The sequence below is a fragment of the Rhinopithecus roxellana genome, chromosome 10 (genome assembly GCF_007565055.1).
Source record: "Rhinopithecus roxellana isolate Shanxi Qingling chromosome 10, ASM756505v1, whole genome shotgun sequence".
Classification (NCBI taxonomy): domain Eukaryota; kingdom Metazoa; phylum Chordata; class Mammalia; order Primates; family Cercopithecidae; genus Rhinopithecus; species Rhinopithecus roxellana.
The window spans coordinates 77,584,894-77,597,868 of NC_044558.1; the positions used below are offsets into that span (position 1 = coordinate 77,584,894).

At 42.3% G+C, this 12,975-nt stretch overlaps 1 long non-coding RNA gene across 1 annotated transcript in view; it reads right to left on the minus strand.

The window, feature by feature from the left end:
- Positions 1 to 290: 290 nt before the first annotated feature.
- Positions 291 to 12,975, minus strand: part of LOC104662467 — a 37,771-nt gene continuing 25,086 nt past the window's right edge. Inside the window, exons 3-5 of the long non-coding RNA XR_004059744.1 lie at positions 7,045 to 7,126; positions 2,905 to 3,039; positions 291 to 1,882 (exon numbers count right to left, since the gene is read on the minus strand). This is a non-coding gene — a long non-coding RNA (uncharacterized LOC104662467). The remainder of the gene's footprint in view (positions 1,883 to 2,904; positions 3,040 to 7,044; positions 7,127 to 12,975) is intronic.

The following is a 12,975-nucleotide window of genomic DNA, read 5'->3' on the forward strand; positions in this document are numbered from 1 at the left end:
AAAAGAAGCCTCTGAAGTTGTGTCCCAGGTGCCCTACATTAGGCAGAGCAGAAGCTCCCTTGTTTGCCACAGTCCTCACTACACCCTATTGCTTTATGATCAACCCTCCAAACCCACTCACACTCCTTTCCTCAACACCTATTAACATTTGAGTTTGTTGCCTCTATAATCATTCTAAGCTGGCATCCTGCTTGCTCCCTCATTGGAAAGATTTCCACCACCAAATGTTCTACAGGGTAATGTTCTCATTCCAGGCACATAAACATTTGTAAGAAAGAACAGAACACTGGTGACTGGAAAAGTCAAACTTTAATGAGGAAACGAGCCAAAACATTCACTTTATTTTTACAACTATAAGGAAAAATTTAAAAAGAAGAAATAATCGGAGCTAATTTTAAATTTTTTATTTTAGAGTGGACATTTTGATTTAATTTATTTAACATTTTTAAAAAGTTGACATTTATCTCTGAGAATTTTCTCACAGTTAAATATATGATATCTGAATGGGATCAAAATGATTATAATTTTTAATCATTTTTAATTTCCTGAAAAGAATTACTCTGTATGTTGCAAACATCCATTTTTTAATAACTGAACTTGCTTATCCTAAAAGTTTGTAAAGAAAGTTTCATTTGTAATTTTTCTTCTTAATATATTCATTTACAAAAGCAGTAATAAATTGATATAACATGTCAAAACCCATTAGATATAGCTAAGGCACATCCAGCTCGATCTATAACCAAATCCATACTCATGGAATACTATGCAGCCATAAAAAATAGTGAGTTTGTGTCCTTTGCAGGGACATGGATGAAGCTGGAAGCCATCATTCTCAGCAAACTAACACAGGAACAGAAAACCAAACACCACATATTCTCACTCATAGTGGGAGTTGAACAATGAGAACACACGGACACAGGGAGGGGAACATCACACACTGGGCCCTCTCAGGGGTTTGGGGGCAAGATGAGGGAGAGCGTTAGGTCAAATACCTAGTGCATGTGGGGCTTAAAACCTAGGTGACGGTTTGATAGGTGCAGCAAACCACGATGGCACATGTATACCTATGTAACAAACCTGCATGTTCTACACATGTATACCAGAACTTAAAATAAAATAAAATAAAATAACCCTGAACTTTTCCTCTGTTACATTATAATATGGAGCTTGAATCACAAGTCATTTAAACCCTATCAACCACCATGAACGTCCACCAAAGATGCTGGAAATTTAAAATGTGTTTGGACAGAAGTATCTTCAAATCTCTCTCTTGTGATGAGTGGATATTCAAGTCTATGATTTGGGGGCTTGCTCCAGAATCTGCCTTAGTAATAAAGTAAACTATAGTAAACTCTTTACTAAAGAGTTGGGAGGCCGTTTGAGTGAATGGATGTGAGCAGAATAATGGGTAAAGGCTAAGTATGCCTTACACATAGAAATTAAGGAAGGTTTGGAGCACATAGGATGTGCCAACTAGGCATTCCATTCAGTTGCAGGTAACAGATCTCTTTCTTCTAAAATAGGAGTTTATTTCTCCCTCACATATCATAAAGTCCAGAGGTTAGTGGTATGGTAGAACTTGTTTAATAGAAACTTAGTTCCATCAATATCCACCTACATCCTATCTTTCTCTCTCTTCTCTGCCATCTGTAATCACTGACTTTTATTCTCATGTTTATCTCAACATCACAAGAGGGCATCTGTATACCAGCCATCCCTTCAGCATCCCAGACAGGGCAAGAAGGAAGGTGAGAAAGACAAAAGAACAATTGCCACCAGAGTCACCTCCTTATCTAAGTATTCCTTGTAGATGCCATCCGATAACTTCATAGCCTTTATTTCCATCTTATTGGCTGCTGTTGAGTCACATGGTGATGTCTACCTGCAAGAGAAATTGATCCATGCAGTTTTTGTTTGTGTGTGTGTGTTTAGGTATATTTATTTTTCCACTTCCAAGAAAACTACAGCACTTTTCGAAAGAAAGTTGAATACACAATAGACAGAGAGGTCCAATTTTAAGATGACAAGGGTCCTGACACACCAGCCTGCAGGATCCCATGAATATCACTGACCTATGCACTACTAGCAAATGTTGCCACTCCTAAGTTCTACCTATTCTGTTTCTCAATATTTATCTATAAATTGACACACTGTTGCGTTTAAATTCATCTATTTAAAAATGAACCTTTTCTTGAACTCTAAGTGAAAAAAATGACTACATCTTGCCACAAAAATAAATATAATGAAGATGAGCAATTTCATAGAGCTCTACCTGCATAATCATATCTCCAAAATTCTGAACATGGATTTGCTCTTTTAAATAGGAGCTCAAAAAGTGTAAAAAAATGCTATTACAAAAAAAAGACGATCCTTTTGTATCACCAGAAGGAAAAAAGAAGATGTTAATGGGAAATTATTCCTCATAATATTATTTAACTTTTTTTTTTTTTTTTTTTGAGACGGAGTCTCACTTTGTCACCAGGCTGGAGTGCAATGGCGCGACCTCGGCTCACTGCAACCTCCGCCTCCCGGGTTCAAGCAATTCTCCTGTCTCAGCCTCCCGAGTAGCTGGGATTACAGGCATGCTCTAATTTTTGTATTTTTAGTACAGATGAGGTTTTACTATGTTAGCCAGGAAGGTCGGGATCTCTTGACCTCGTGATCCATCCACCTCAGCCTACCAAAGTGCTGGGATTACGGGCATGAACCACTGTACCCGGCCATATTATTTAATATTAAGATTGATAACACCTAAAATTATCTCACATTCCAGCCAAAGCACGTGTCCTCTGTACTGACGTTGTCTAACAGTTTCATTTACAGATGAGATAATGAAACCCAAGAAGGGCATGTTGTTTTCCTGAGATTTACTGCAGACAAGGGGCTAGGACACATGTTACCAACCTCTAAGTTTACAGTCGTTCTACTTCACCTCATCACCTTTTATCAACACCAGTACATTCAGGAATTCTGAAGTCCCTGGAACACAAACTTCACTGCCTCAACACTACATGGATTGGAGCACCCGTGTCTGGTATTCTGCAAAGCAATGGGTAGACACCGGTTTATAAAACCGGTGTGCTGCCTGCCCCTGGGGTGTGCAAACCTTGAATGTCTGATTTGTTAGCAAAATAGATAAAAACAAAATGAATTCCAATGCAAAGCAAATGGCTGATTATCTTCAAATACAATAAAAGCCAACTGATTGCTAAAAGTGGTTTTTTGTGGGTTTTGATTCACTCTTTTCATTCACTAAAACGACACTGGCTGGAGATCGAGACCATCCTGGCTAACACAGTGAAACCCTGTCTCTACTAAAAATAGAAAAAATAGCCAGGCATGGTAGCACTTGCCTGTAGTCCCAGCTACTCGGGAGGCTGAGGCAGGAGAATCGCTTGAACCCAGGAGGCAGAGGTTGCGGTGAGCCGAGATCACACCACCACTGCACTCCAGCCTGGGCGACAGAGTGAGACTATGTCTCAAAAAAAAAAAAAAAAAAAAAAAAAAAAAAAAAAAAAAAAAAAAGACACTGGCTGTGAATTTGACTCAGTTCCTTCATCATCAGAGTGCATTTTTTCTTTTTTCTATACATGTTAGAATTTAATTTAACATAAAGTGCAAAGAAATGTTCAATTGCTTTATTTCCTCATATAGAAAAAAAAAGAGAGTCATCTTTAAGTTAAGCTTGATTTTTATTCTGTTATATCATTTAACACATTTCCATGAGTCTATTTAAAGATATGGGCTAGCACATGAAATACTAGCATGTGGCCAGACTGTGAACATTTAGTCCGGACCCCAGGACTTCATTTACAAGTGTAGATTTCATTAGGTTAATGGGAACAGTGACCACACAACAGCAAGGAGCCTGTCTCCAGTGGGGAGGATGTCCAGAGGAACTATTACAATCACAGTTTCTTACTTTTTTTTCCTTCTTGAATTCATAAGTCAAAGTTAAGATTTGCTTAAAATGTCACAGAGTTGAGACATTTGTTGAGGGTGAAAATAACTCCATTGTCTTAGATAGACAATTCCTGAATGTGTGGAGATGCTCACCAGACAGGTTCTTTTTGCCCATTGCACAGACAAAACCAATTCGCTGAGACCATGGTATTGCAGTAAAGAAACAGTTTAATTGACACTAGGCCAGCCATGCAGGGAACAGAGTTATTACTCAAATCAGTCTTCCCAAAGGCTTAGAGGTTAGGATTTTTCAAAGATGCTTTGGTGAACAGGAGGCTAGAAAATGGGTGCCATTGATTGGTTGGATATGAAATCATAGAAGTGTGGAAAATGATCCTTGTGTGCTGAGTTTATCGCCACGTGGGGCCACAGGATGGGTTCAGTCATGACTCACGAGTCCAAGTGAAGCCAGTTGATTACCAGAATGCAAAGGTCTGAAAAAGCATCTTGAGAGACCAATCTTAGGCTCTACAGTAGTGAAGTTATCCATAGGAGCAATTGGGGGAGGCTCAAATCTTGTGACCTCTGACCACATGACTCCTGAGTAGTAAGAATGATAGAAATGATGCCTACATTTTAGCAGAATTCAGACTCCTCCCATGATCCTCATCTTCAGGCCTTTCATCAGTTTTTGGTCCCTGAGCAAGAAGGAATTAGTTTTAGGAAGGCACTATTAATCATCCTTGCTCTCAGTTAAACTATAAATTCCTCCCATGTTTAGCTTGGCCTGTGCTCCAGAATGAGTGAAGATAAATGGCCTGCCAGGCTTGAGGCAAGATGGAGTCAGCCATACAAGACTTCCCTCACTGCTCTAATTTTTGCAAAGGCAGTTTCAGTGTTTTGTGTGATGTGCCTTCTACTCAACTATCCAGGTTCATTCTTCCACACTTCTAGGCTGAGACACAGGTCCACGTCTTAAGTAGCAAAAGATGCTCCCGCTGGACGTGGTGGCTCACACCTGTAATCCCAGCATTCTGGGAGGCCGAGGCAGGTGGATCACAAGGTCAGGAGATTGAGACCATCCTGGCTAACACAGTGAAACCCTGTCTCTAATAAAAATACAAAAAGAATTAGCCGGGCATGTTGGCGGGTGCCTGTAGTCCCAGCTACTCAGCAGGCTTAGGCAGGAGAATGGCGTGAACCCAGGAGGCCAAACTTGCAGTGAGCCGAGATTGCACCACTGCACTCCAGCCTGGGTGACAGAGCAAGACTCTGTCTCAAAAAAAAAAAAAGATGCCCCCTCTGACCTTGAATTAGGAGGACAGTAAACATATTCAGGACCAACAACTGTCACCCCATCAGGCAGAAGTCACCGCTCACCTGGAACAATTCAATGTAGCTCAAATTCGAAATCAAGTCTAGGTTCTTAATGGGGTACTTGGAGCCTGTGCTTGCCCCCGGAGACTTGTTTCTTACCTGCCTTTGCCCCTTACATGCTGGCCTGGAAAGAACTGAGGAAAAAACATCAGTTGTTTGCTGACATTTAAAAATAATCTAAGGCCAGGTGTGATGGCCCAAGTCTGTAACCCAGCACTTTGGAAGGCTGAGGTAAGTGGATTGCTGAGCTCAGGAGTTCAAGACCAGCCTGGGCAACATAGTGAAATCCCCTCTCTACCAAAAATACAAAAAATTAGCCTGTCGTGGTGGGGAGTGCTTGTGGTCTCAGCCACTCAGGAGGTTGAGGTGGGAGCATCACTTGAACCTAGGAGGCAGAGACTGCAGTGAGCTGAGATCCTGCCACTGCACTCCAGCCTGGTTGACAGAGTGAGACTCTGTCTCAAAATAAATAAATAAATAATAAAATATAAAAAGTAAAAATTAAGAATTAAAAAAAATTAAAAATGAAAGGATCTGACAGCAAACGACAGACTTCTGGCACTTTTTGGCAAATCTAAGGGATCTACTAACACATTTCTTCAGAGTAACGACCGTGGAGCTTTTAGATGGGTGCCTTCATTTCCTGAGGCAGATGCAACAAACGTAACAGCCTGAAACAATACAGGTTGATTCTCTCACAGTACAGAAAGCCGGAAGTTTGGCCGGCAGAGTCACACTCTCTATGAAGGCTCTAGTGGATGATCCTCCCTTGCCTGTGCTGCCTCCAGGTCTTCCTGCCTCGGCTGGTGGCAGCTGCACTCTCGTCTCCACCTCTGTCTTCACAGGCCTCCTTCCCTGTGTCTCAAATCTTCCCCTGCTTTATTTTATAAGGACACTAATATTTAGATTTAGGGCCCACCCTAAATCAAGGATGGTTTGATCTCAAGATCTTTAGCTCAATTACACCTGCAAAAATCCTAGTTCCAAAATAAGGCTCATAGGTGCCAGGGTGTCAGAAGTAATTTTGGGGGGACACTATTCACTCCTCTAGTGGGGTCTCCACCTTCCAGCATCTTCCCCATTCCATCTTGTATATGGCCAAATTCTCCTTGCCTATCTCATTCACCTATGCATTAGAGTTTCTAAACCTGATTCCAGTGTATCTTCCAGCCCATGATTTTGAACAGAACTGTCAAAACTAAATTGCACCGGGCAGAGTTATGGAAGGCTTCATTCAAAGCTACTGCAATACGGTAAAGAGACCAGAACTCAGTTTGAGCACAGCTCCTCTGAAGAATGTGTGTGTGTGTGTGTGTGTGTGTGTGTGTGTGTGTGTGTGTGTGTGAAGACCTGGGGTCAGGGAAATGTAGGCCATCCTTCTTGGGGAATCGGCTTTCCCCAAAGGAAAAGTGAACTTTCTCGTATCTTTACGACAAGAGGGAGTTTTAACACTTGGAGCAAGACTCCTGCTGAAGTTAGGCTCCTTCCCTCCCACAGAGACAGATAGGGCAGCCCGTGTTCCTGGATGACTACATTTCAAAGGAATGGCTCCCAGGTCCTTGAGAAAGATAGGCCAGGTTTTTAACTCTGGCAGGAGGATTTGGAACAGATTTGCATCTCCAAGGGGCAGAGAAAGAGCCCCAGTGGCAAATCCTCTAAAGTAAATGCTCTAAGAACAGGGAAACCAGGGACCTGGAGGCAGCAAGAAGAGTTAAACCAAGAGGGGACATTAGAGCTGTCTTGGTCTGTACCCATGCCTCTTACCTGAGTCCTTACATTTATTCAAGCGATTGATTTTCACTTCCCAATGGCAAGCTCAAGGACTATTCTGAGTCTGTTTCTTCACCTGTCGAAGAGGAAAATAAAGTCACTGCTTCATAGGGCTGATATGAAGAGCAAATGAGATGAAGTATTTAAAATACCACGGTGACAGGGGCATGTGGATCTGAGACCGCCTGATCCCACACATGCAGCTCAGCTTTAGGTCACAAATGACTGGAAGACAGCCCTCAAATCTTGCCTGCATTGTTGCCAATGAAGAAAATCTTTCCCACCAAGGTCGTGCCCTTTTAGGGGTGGCTCCCAGTCAATAATAGTAATAATTGTGAAACCGCCTTTGCAAAATTATGACTGAGACAGTGAAAGAGAACTTAACCTGACCCCATCTTGCTTCTAACCTCCAAGCTGTCCTTGTTCATTCCTAGGCTTAGGCTGAACTAACTTTGGGAGAAACTTGGTTTACAGTTTAAACAAGGACATAGTTTCATGTAGTTTAAACAAAGTTTATAATTTAAACAAAGATAGAAGCAGCCCTTTCCCAAAGCAGACCTCCTTCTTGCCTGGAGACTACATTGCCTTTGTAGGACTCACATTAGCCACAAGATTAGAAATTATGGTTTAGGAGTCATGCAACTGGAGGCTACAAGATTCGGACCCTCCCTAAGCTGCCCCTGATGTCAGTGCTCGAGACATTTTGCAGACCCTGCACCTGATAGATCAGCCGGCACCACCCAGATTGATAAACTGGCTCATCTGATCTTGTGACCTCCACCGAGGAACTGACTCAGTGCAAGAAGACAGCTCCGACTCCCTGTGATTTCATCCCTGACCAGTCAGCACTCCTGGCTCACTGGCTTCCTCCAAACCACCAAGTTGTCCTTGAAAACTCTACTCCCTAAATGCTCAGGGATACTGATTTGAGTAATAAAACTCAGGTCTTCCGTACAGCTGGCCCTGTGTGAATTACTCTTTCTGTATTGCAATTCCCCTGTCTTGATGAATCCACTGTGTTTAGGCAGTGGGCAAGGTGGACCCCTTGGGTAGTTATCATTGCTGAGGAGTAAATACCTGACCCGATGCAGCACAGCTCCAGCTCTAACAGGCCATGTGGGCTCCTGAGCACAAACAGAATGGGCTGAGGCCTCCGGGACCACCTCCCAGCACAACATCCTGCTCTGCCAGCTTTCTCCCCCTTCTCCCATAGATGTTTATATCAAGGACACTCCCAAATAAATGTCTTGCATGCTAAACTCAATTTCAGAATCTCCTTCCCGCAAAAACACCAAACTGCAATGTGCACTCAGCACAGAACTTGGAAAGAGACACCTCTCAGTCACCCATGGTGACTTCCTCCACTGCCAGGGCTGCCGCTGCTGTCACTATTGACCTCAGCAGCCTTTCCCATGTCAGGCCCTGGGTGAAGCCATCCCCCCAGGATTGATAAGAATTGCATACAAGGTTTTGGACAGAAATAGAGTTACAGCTAAGGATGCCTCAGGCTGTACTCTGGCCCCTTCCTTGTTGCTAGAAGCCCAGTAGCACCAGGTCCTCACCCGGTGCTTTCCTGTTGCTCCTCCTACAGGCAGGACTTTGGACACAGGGTCATGAGACCCTTGAAGGACTGACTTGCATTCCCATTGCTCCTGTCGACAGGACCTCTGACCATCAGCTCATGGGGCTTTTGTTTAGGGATTGCTTAGGATGTTTTTCAGACCCCAAATTCTAGCAACTAGTGTGTAGACCCCCCCACAGAGGAATGAGATCAGCATGAGAATACAGCTTCTTTCTCTCCCCAGGCCCGTGGCTTCGCCCTGCATTCTTCAACCAATCAACAATTTCTACCCTTCAGCCTATACCAAATCTCTTCAAACCCTAGCCCCAAATTCCTGGCGGAGATGGATTTGAGGTTTCCTCCCATGTCCTCCTTTGGTGGCCTTATGATTGAAGCCCTTTCTGTGCTGCAACCTCATGGCTCTAGGTGTTGACTTGCTGCATGTGTTGGGTAAGGGACCTATTGCGGTTACACGGGGAGGCAGTGCCCCCACCATCCTCTTTGCACTCTGCCACTGAACAGACACTTCCTACATCGCTGGTAATGTGGGCCCTCCTGTTTCAAGGTCCCCAGTTCAGAAGTCTCATTTGCCCGAAACACGCTGCCATGGGGCCACGTTCTTCCCTTTGCTCTTGGAGAATAGACAAAGCCACTCAGCCCAGCTACAGCCTCAAAGTCTTGTCCTACCTCCCTCTCCAGCCTCACCTCATTCCAGGCTCCAGTTCCGTATCTCTCTCTGGCAACACTGATTTTCCTTTAGCTTCCTGCATTTGCCGCTGTTTCTCCTGCCAACAATATACTGGGGTGAAGCCGTAGCTTCTTTATTTACTTCATTTTTTTTATGTTTCTCATTTGCTTCAATTCCAACATCTTGTCTCAGATGGAATGCAGAAGCAGAGATGAGAATCCTGCTGTCTTCTATTAAAGAAAACATTATGCATAATTGCAAAAATATAGTATGATGCTGCTGTCCTCAGAGTAATTTTCTTTTGAAAAATGTAATTTTCATAAAAATATTTTATGTATATTCACTTTTAATAGGTTTGTTTTTGTTAGTTTTAAGTGAAATAACAAATACTTTGAATATCTCAATGTTTAATATTGTATTAATAATGTTATATATTAGTATAATAATCATATAATATTGTTATAATAATGTATTAAATATAGATGCACCTGAGGTATAGAAACAAAACATCTTTGGGGTCCTCAATAATTTCTAGAGTGGGCCGGGCGCAGTGGCTCAAGCCTGTAATCCCAGCACTTTGGGAGGCCGAGACAGGCGGATCACAAGGTCAGGAGATCGAGACCATCCTGGCTAACACGGTGAAACCCCGTCTCTACTAAAAAGTACAAAAAACTAGCCGGGTGAGGTGGCGGGCGCCTGTAGTCCCAGCTACTTGGGAGACTGAGGCAGGAGAATGGCGTGAACCCTGGAGGCGGAGCTTGCAGTGAGCTGAGATCCGGCCACTGCACTCCAGCTTGGGCAACAGAGCGAGACTCCGTCCCCCCAAAAAAAAGAAAAAATTTCTAGAGTGCAAGTCACCAGTGAGAATACCTGAAGTGGACAAAACATGACAGATCCTATCAAGCTCAGATGTGGGCATAGCTCTTTCCATCTCTAGCGTCATTCACCCCTGCCTCCTGCCCCAGTGAATGTCATTCTCCAACAAGGTATTTGAAAAGGTATTTCTCTTTTAAAAAAATACACAGATGGACAATTAGCAAAGGAAGAGATGCTCAACATCGTTAGCCATTAGGGAAATGCAAATCAAAACCACAGTAAGGTTACACTTCACAACCACTAGGGCGGCTACAATTAAAAGACAAGTAATAACTAACGTCGACCAGGATGTGGAGAAATGGAAGACTTCATAATTCCTGGTGAGAATATAAAATAGTGCAACCACTTTCGAAAAGAGTTGGATGTTCTTCAAAAAGCTAAACACAGTTACTAAATGACCCAGCAATTCCACACCTAGGTATGCACTTAAGAAAGATGAAAATGTGTGCACACAAAAGCTTGTACAAGAATTTTCAGAGCAATATAGTCATAACAATCATGGAATGAAAACCACCCAAACGTCTCTCCACTTGAATGCATAAACAAACTATGGTCTATCTAGACAACAGCATAACATTCATCCATTAAAAAAAATGAATTACTGATGCATCCTACAGCAAAAATGAACCTTAACAACATTATGGTAAATGAGAGGATCCTGTCCCAAGAGATCATCATATGTTATGTGATTCTATTTGTTTGAAATGTCAAGAACAGGCAAAACTATAGACACGAAATTTAAATTAGTCGTTACTTAGCACCGGGAGGGTGGAGATGGAGGGTCATGGGAGTGGCTGGCAATGGGCACAGTGCTTCTTTTTGCGGGGTGAAAATGTTCTAAAATCAGATTTTGCTGGTAGCTGTGAACCTAATAAAACCATTTAAATGCACCCTTTAAATGCACGGTTGTGTGGTCTATGAATTATATCCCAATTAATTTGTGAAGTTGCATTTTCAAACATGTAACAGTGAGTTTTGTTTAAAATTGGTATTTTGGGAAACTCAGATAATGTCCTGGTTAAACTTGAAGTTCTTTACCTCTACATAGCTACCCAATAATACACTACTAATGAAAACTTAAATCCCATTTACAATTTATTCCTCTAGAGGAGAGCAACTTTATTAAACAACTTCCTTTTTGGGGGTGTGGGGGGGAAATAAAAGCATGAAGCAATTCTCTGTCTTCTTCATCTTAGTGTTTTCAATACCTAAATGTCTAAGACAAGTTCCAAGACAAAACATATAAAACCTACTGTAGATATCATAGTGTGGACGTCTTGTCAAGTGATGATGTTTAAATGAAATTAATTCCTCTTTCCTTCTCACAGTCTTTGAGTGTGCCCAGGGTGTACCATCATGGGACCATGTTCTTCCCCTTTGCTCTTGGAGAATAGACAAAGCTGCTCAGCCCAGCCACAGCATCATAATCTCATTCTACCTCCCTCTCCAGCCTCAACTGTTTCCAGGCTCCAGCTCAATGTCATACATCAGGTAGGTGGCATTCTCTAATAGCTGTCTATTTTCTCAGTCCCTTTTACTTCTCAAGCTTAAAATTGCCCGTTCTTGGTTTGGGCAGTGGTGAGGCTAACTCAAGGTGACTGACAGACTTACTCTCCTTTTGTCAGGTCATCTTTAAAGATGAGAGTGATTGTTTGACCTAAGTTAAACTACAAGTCTATGCATAAATCTCTGTGAGGCATTTCTTGCCAAACTTTTATGGATAATAGGAGAGATACGGCTGGCATCATCTCTTCTAGATATTTTTGTGTTGATTAGGATGTGATGGCATGAGATACAGCGGTCACTTTTCAATGATAAGGAAAAAGCCGAAGGATTCCAAAACATTCTCTTGATTCCTCTAAACTCCTGTACTAACTCCAGTAACCTCTAGAAATTCTGTCACGTGAGGAAAAACAATCTCTAATGTTTAAGCCATTACGATTCATTTCACGGTTATTTGCAGATAAACTCAATTCTGCTTGATAGCAAATATCATAATGGTCTTCCTATTTCCTATTTTTCCATGGATTCTACCTTGTGTGTACATCTGCCTCTTCTACTATATTTAAAGTTATATGGGGATAGATTCAAATCCTATTCACCTGTATTGTCTTCAGAGTGCAAAACAGAAAATTGCTATAGCATACTTGAAGAGGCGGCCTTACGAATACCACGAGTTATCCCCAAATTTAATGAAAACCAAACTAAACAAAACAACATCACAAGGACTCACTATGCCTGCTTCTGAGCACCAGTGAATCACAAAATACAATCCTGGCTCATCAGACTTCTGCAATGAAGGGTCTTATTCTCTCTCTTAGAAAGCCCAAAGATCCAGCAGCAGGGAGTGGGGTTGCTAAGTTGGCAAAGTCAACAGTTCAGCAATGTCAACTTGTCCCAGGTTCCATTCATCTCTCTGCACAACCATCCTCCTCAGAATGGTGTCTCCCTTAGACTAGTGGTAAGGTAGCACCTGATATGTCAAGTGCCATCAAACGAGGTAGGAGGCTCCTCATAAGGAAGGCAGCAGGTAGCTTCCTACATGTCTTTTTTAGAAGAGCAAAGCTTTTTACTAGAATTCCCCTAGTAAAATTCTCCTTATATCTTGTTCATCTTAGTAAGGTCATAGGTCTATACATTCCTGAACAGTGACTGCAAGGGAACTAGAATACTCCAGGGTCAAGCAGACCTGCCCCATCCAAGGCTGTAATGGTGAGAAGTGAATCCCTGGAAAACATTATGGCTTAGCTAGGCAGGCTTGAGCAGGCAGTAGATTCTGTGTGCGTAAACAACACTTTTC